This window comes from Lates calcarifer, linkage group LG12 (assembly GCF_001640805.2).
Source record: "Lates calcarifer isolate ASB-BC8 linkage group LG12, TLL_Latcal_v3, whole genome shotgun sequence".
Classification (NCBI taxonomy): domain Eukaryota; kingdom Metazoa; phylum Chordata; class Actinopteri; family Centropomidae; genus Lates; species Lates calcarifer.
The window spans coordinates 12,730,093-12,736,238 of record NC_066844.1 but is presented as its reverse complement, the minus strand read 5'-3'; the positions used below and the strand labels follow the sequence as shown (position 1 = coordinate 12,736,238).

The following is a 6,146-nucleotide window of genomic DNA, read 5'->3' as shown; positions in this document are numbered from 1 at the left end:
TTGGGGCACCTACTTTAACGACAATACAAAAACTCTACCATCGACAGTTTGGTAGCTTAACACACCAGAAAATCCAACCAGTGGCTAATGTAGAGTTCACTTCTTTCCAGCTCCACATCCTTAGATTTTTATTCATCTTTAAATTAGTCTTCAATTCCAGCCAAAGCTGACTCAAGTGACATCACTTGAGGTAAATTTAGCAGACTTCACACAGTTCCCTTTACAACTTTTTCCCTCATGTGCAGTCTTACTCCAGTTAAATAGCATGTGTTGTGTAAAACTGGTAAATTTACTTCATTACTTCAAAAAAAAAAAAAAAAGAAAGAAAAAAGAAAGAAAGAAAAGAAAAAAAAGAAAGAAAAAAAGGAGCGAATAGGCACTGCATAAAATGTGTTTCTACGGTTTTTCAAAGGTATCACAGGTTGTTTACTACAAGTCAGCTGAAAGGTATTTGGTCCATCAGCGTCCCGGACACTTGGGCATCCCAGCAGAAGCAGCAGCAGCAGGACGGGGACGAGGAGGTGGAGGAAGGAGTAGTAGTGGGAGGAGGGAGTCTGTTCCGCTTGGATGGCCGGAGCAGTGAGAATGCTGGTCGGGTGGAGGGGGTCTCTCTCGCTGTCTTTTTCTCCGCCGACCGCGTGTGCGTGCGTCCCGCTCCGCTCCAGCACGGTTCGAGGAGGAGGGAGTGAGTAAGTGAAAGGGAGAGAGGGGAGGGACAGACTTGACGCATCGGAGTGAGTGAGTGAGTGAGTGAGAGCACACGGGCGCTTCACTTTTCCAACATGAAACCTGCGATACGCCACGCCGTCAGCTACTTGTGCTACTGACACCGAGGGAGACAGAGAGAAACAGAGGGATGGGTGTACAGTAGTGGTGGCGGCGCCGCACAGAACAGCACAGCGCGTGAATGAATGTAGCGCCATACAAAAGAAAAAGAGCAGCATCTTTTGCGTACAAGTCAGGCGGATATTTTTGGCTGGGAGCGTCGCCGCGACTCGACAGTGATGTCTGTGAGCAGAATTTTGTTTTGTGACAAAGCACGGATTAATCTGAGGCTCTGAATTCCTCGGAGATATTACTGCTGTGCGGGCAGGTAAGATCATTATTCTATTATTCTAATTATTCTGTTCTCTTCTACATAGTAACTTCGGCACCTGACAAGTTAAACCTCAATCAACTCAGCTCAGCAGTAGTGGCGGCTCGGAAACAGACGGAATAAAGCGCAGTTTACATCCTAACTTTTCACAGATTAGTACATTAAACCCTTGACGCTTCAACCTATAGGAAGATGTTTGCAGCCGGGATTGCCTTCTCTGAATTTCACCCTCTGCTGATCTCATTTGCTCATGTCTACTTTGTTGTGGGACTATCATGGTGGAAGCAAAGTAATCTACGATCGTGTGTTAGAGTCACTCAGATCAGTGCAGATGTTTAGTAATCCTCCGGCGCTGACCCTCCCTTGAATAATCCCTGCGGATTTTGTAGATTATGCTGCCGCCACTGCCGCCGACTGCTGACTGCTGACCACCTACCACGGCCACGGCAATCCGTCTAGTCCTGGATACAGCGGGATTAAGAGGGGGAAAGCGAGAGAAAACTTGAGCTCCAACGCTAATGCCATTTGTGTACAGACTGATTGGAGTCTCTCTAGCATTCAGACACATTTGATCTGTAGAAGTTTACATATGTGTACAATTAATCTGTACCAGTGTTTCAGAGTCACTCTTGAATAGTGGAAGGTAAACCCACCTTGATTTAGAATTCAAAAGTAACAGCAAACTGATGTAAAATTGAAGTTATGTTGATAGTTGGTTGCCTTGTGATGCTTTTAAGTGAAGCTGAGAATGAATCAGCCTGCATGCCACTATCACTGCTCTAATGGTGTTAATCATTTCATCTGTCAGTCACTATATGAACTGTCCAATGGTAGCCTGTGTTGGGCCTGGAGTCTGATAGTCAGCAAATGCCATATAAGCCTACTTTAATATGTTTAATAGATATGAGCATCTGTGGAGCCTCTGCTCATCTATCATGCCAACTTTATGCTAAAACTACTCACTCAAACCAGAACTGAAAGTAATTCCCGTAGAATTTTTCCAGCTCCAGAAATGTAAAAATAAGCCTGGTGTGTACAGTCAGGGAGAAATGTGTCAGTGTGATGATAAGACCAGTCAGAGCAGACCATGTGCTGCACACAAACATCCATCTGATGATGTGTATATTGTTCATCCAGCATTAAGTCTGTGAATGACTGAAGAGCAGACCCTGTAACTCTGTATGTGTGATCTGTTTCATAGACCTCTCATCTGACTTGACAAGGACTGACCTCCAAAGGGTTCAGGAAGCTTATTCTACAGCAAAATCAAGATGCTACAGATACAAACTGAGGCGTAATTAACTGCAAGCTGGCTCCAGCACACGCTACACAAATTTTAATGATAATTGCCACCGCCTTTTTTTTTGTTTGAGGGGCATCTAATGAATGTGTCTGTGTGATGCAGCTCAGGGCCTGCCCAGGATGCAGCCTCACAGGAAAACAGCCTCTTTTTAATAGCTGGTGATGTCCTGAAAGGCAACAACCCCGTCAGAAGTGACAGAGCCCAGAAGCGTCATTAAAAATACCCTCGGATAGGTGCATTTAGAAATGCGGCATAAAAATTTCATTGCGCGCTTCCTGCAGGAAGTATCGAAGAAATGTCAACATGGTCATTTTTATTTCATGTCTTTCCAGGAAAACTAGCTCATGGAACAGAGGAAAGGTAGAATGTATGGTCTTTGTGTAAAGTGTTAGATGTGTGAGATATGATGGAGAATATTAGGCGAGTGGCTGTTTTCTTCTTGTCTACAGAAGTGCATTTTTACTCCTCACATTGACTTGTTTGGTCACAAGATATCCTGTAAGTACTGACATTGCAATCTTTACATTGATCATGATAGTTTCATCATCAGTCTGTTTAATCTGTACAGAGGCAGGCTGGGGGTTGGAATAAGAGAGGGTGTAGTAAGACTTATTGCTTCATCCTCCACCTTGGTTTCACCTGTTTTACACACCTCTTTGTCTCCAAGTTGGCCAGGGCAAGTTTTTTCTGTTGGGAGTGTTATAAATGAATACAACTGTTATTGAAGCAAAACAAACACAACATCATTCTAAGGTCTGCAGCATCTCCCAACCTTTTCTGCTTGGAACACCTAATTTCAAAGCAGTATCTGCTTTTCTTTGTCCACATGAAGGACATGCACTTTGTACCTGCTTGTCACAAAGAGCATGTCTTTCTGTTGTAAGGGGTTCATGTTCAGTTTTTTCTTTCTTGTCACACTAACAATTTTAGATATCTAAAGAGGCAATTCATTACAGAGAATGAATAGGCAACTATTTTGATAACTGATAAATTGTCATTTTTTAAGCAAAAAAGGCAGCTTTTCTTTGTTTTCATGTGATATTAAACTGGATATTGTTGGGTTTTATACTGTTTGTCAGGCAAAACAAGCTATTAGAATCTATCAATTTTGGCTGTGGGAAACTGTGATGAGCATTTTTCACTATTTTCTGACATTTTATTGACCAAATGGTGTCAGAAGACAAATTGACAGGTTGACTGATTGAACAGCATTCTCACATTTGAGACACTGGAACTGTTAAATATTTGTTGTTGATTGATTAAAAGATGTTAATAATCACTAATCAAAATAGCTGCTGATTAATTTTCTGTAGATAAGCTGTTTGATTCACTGATTAATCAGAAATTCAGATCAAATTTGAATCTGTCACTTTTGAGCCTTTACCGATTTTTGCAGTTTTTTGTGTAATGATTCTGAAGCTAAGTCCAAAACTGTGATACAAACGTTAATAATCTTGTATTGCGATGCGGGAAGATGGAACAACGATATCCCCCACACCAACCTTGACCTTGAAGTGTGAGTATGCACACCCAAAAAAAAGTTGAGGTCTGAATGAAACCTTGGATTTGGAGAATCATTACACCCCTTAGTTTTTGACACAAAAACTAATAATCAAAAAAATAATCAACAGATTAATTGATAATGAAAATGATCATTAGCTGCTGCCCTAATATATTGCATTTCAAGGTATACACAATGCCTGGTGTCAGTTGTTTAGCAGCGCTGTTTTTTTTTTTTTTTTTTTTTTTTTTTTGCGTCCCTCTGCTAGATTTTCAAAGTGAACAGTGCTGTAGGATTTTCCACAGCACCATAATATATGAGGGGAAGCTGCAGGCCCCTGATACTACTTTACCGGAGTGCGGTGTGGTTTTAATGTATGCCATGCATTACTTGCTTGAATATGGTATAACAGAGCTATTTGACAAGCTGAGATGGGAGTTATGAAGAAATCTTGGCCTGTCAAGCAGAATACTGGAAAATTACACGTTTCTTCTTTTGCCAAACTCTAAAAAAGGTATGATAGTTGTGATTAGGTTTACTCCAGGGGTTTATGCCATCCAGCAGATACAGAGAAGATGGATTTTTGTTTTCACTCTATCAGAGTGACTGTGGCTTATAGAGTCAGCATGGGAAAGTGAAAACAATGTGGAGAACTCACTGTATCTACCACTTGATACGGTTTTATGTTTTTTTGTCCAGTGACTACTTCTCTTAAGAAATACAATTACTCCGAACAATACTCCTCGGGACTGGTTTTCATTGAAATAAATCTTTTACCTGCGTGGGTCTGCATCCAAGATCTTCCACCTGGTACTACGCCTCTAGAGGATGAAGAATTGTTGCGTAATTCAGTAAAAGCAAAGGGCATGAATGAAGAGTAATTTACATAAAAGTACATCTTCACCATCAAAAGTGATTGTGTGCACACTGTTGTGGATTGGGGGCTCACAACTGTCAGGAATAAGCACACTTGACTATAATACCACCTAGTCCCATCTCTCTGTTCATTTTTAGTATTTAGAATGAAGAGGGAAAGATCCAAGATGGCACAATGAGACAGCTCCATTTCCTGCTCTATTTATCTAGTCTCATTGGTTCTGTAAATGCCCTATTTGTAATCCAATCGTATTAGAATAATTTCCCCTGCTTTAGCAATGCTTTATGATGCTCTGTCACTTCTAGGCCTCTGGTTTCAAGGCACCGCGGTCCTTTGGGGTAAGTCTTCACAGACTGTCTGAGCCTGCAACGTTTCCCGATTCAAACATTGTTGCATGCTGCCTCTCCTTGGGAACGGCTTTAATTGAGTGCTTAATAAGAGCAACGCCACACAGCAGCCAACTTCAGGGCGGGAGGATCTGAGCACTGGGACTGCTACATTATTTAATGTACTTATATAAGGCCTGCAAACATCATCTTTACAAGTAGTCTCTGGATAAAGCTAGGTTCATGATTCTTCTTGATGATGCACTTCACTTAAATGTTTTTTTTTTTAAGCTGAAGATTCACGAGAGCACACAGTCAGAGGTGTATTGTGCTCTGCTGGGTGTGGCTGCTGTGTGAGAGCCATCTTTCCTCCCTCATTTAGTACAATATAAGCACTCGATAAATCTGTGCTCCCCACAGGGTATTGTTATTGTCTTTGTCTGAATCAAGATTAAAGGATTGAATAGACCGGCTGAGATGACTCAGAAGAATGTTTCAAATACACCCTAAGCACCTTGTTTCTTTCTATTGATAACTGTCAATAAAATATAAGTAGCCTCACACTTTGTACCTGATTCTGTCACAAGCTTTTTAATGGTAAAATCATGCTGATAAATGTAAATAAATCCTGGTCACAGGTGTGGTATACAGACATTTTTTAACTCAGTGGCATTTCTTATACAAGTTTTTTCTTCTTCAAAATTAATGCTAGGAAAATAATTAGAGGTGTTATTCAAGAGTTACTAAAACAAAGAATTTCATTTTAAAAGGACTTTTTGTCCTTGTTTGTCTTCTACAAAATCGTTGTGCATCCTCCTCACAAGGAGCTCAATAAAAACGGTTAATGGACTAAAAATTAGAGCACTGGACTAAACAGTGTGTCTTGATTATATCAAAAGTTGAGGATTATTTGGAGCAAAACAAGTAAATTAGGACAAGAGATGGAAATTAAGGTAAAGAAGCAAGGTCATATTATCCACTGTGGCAAAGCAAGTTTTTAGTTATTTATTTCAGATGTTCTCATTATCGAATTATTCAAAGGA

At 40.6% G+C, this 6,146-nt stretch overlaps 1 protein-coding gene across 3 annotated transcripts in view; it reads left to right on the top strand.

Annotated features, from left to right (window-relative positions):
- The first annotated feature begins 754 nt into the window (after nt 1–754).
- The window catches only part of cntn4 (contactin 4), a 154,744-nt gene continuing 149,352 nt past the window's right edge, over nt 755–6,146 (top strand). For 2 of the 3 annotated variants that reach the window (XR_007814351.1, XM_018699000.2), the window contains exon 1: nt 756–1,093. The gene's annotated coding sequence lies outside the window, so the exon portion shown is untranslated. Of the gene's footprint in view, nt 1,094–6,146 lie in introns of all 3 variants that reach the window. The other variant, XM_018699001.2, reaches the window with a different exon arrangement.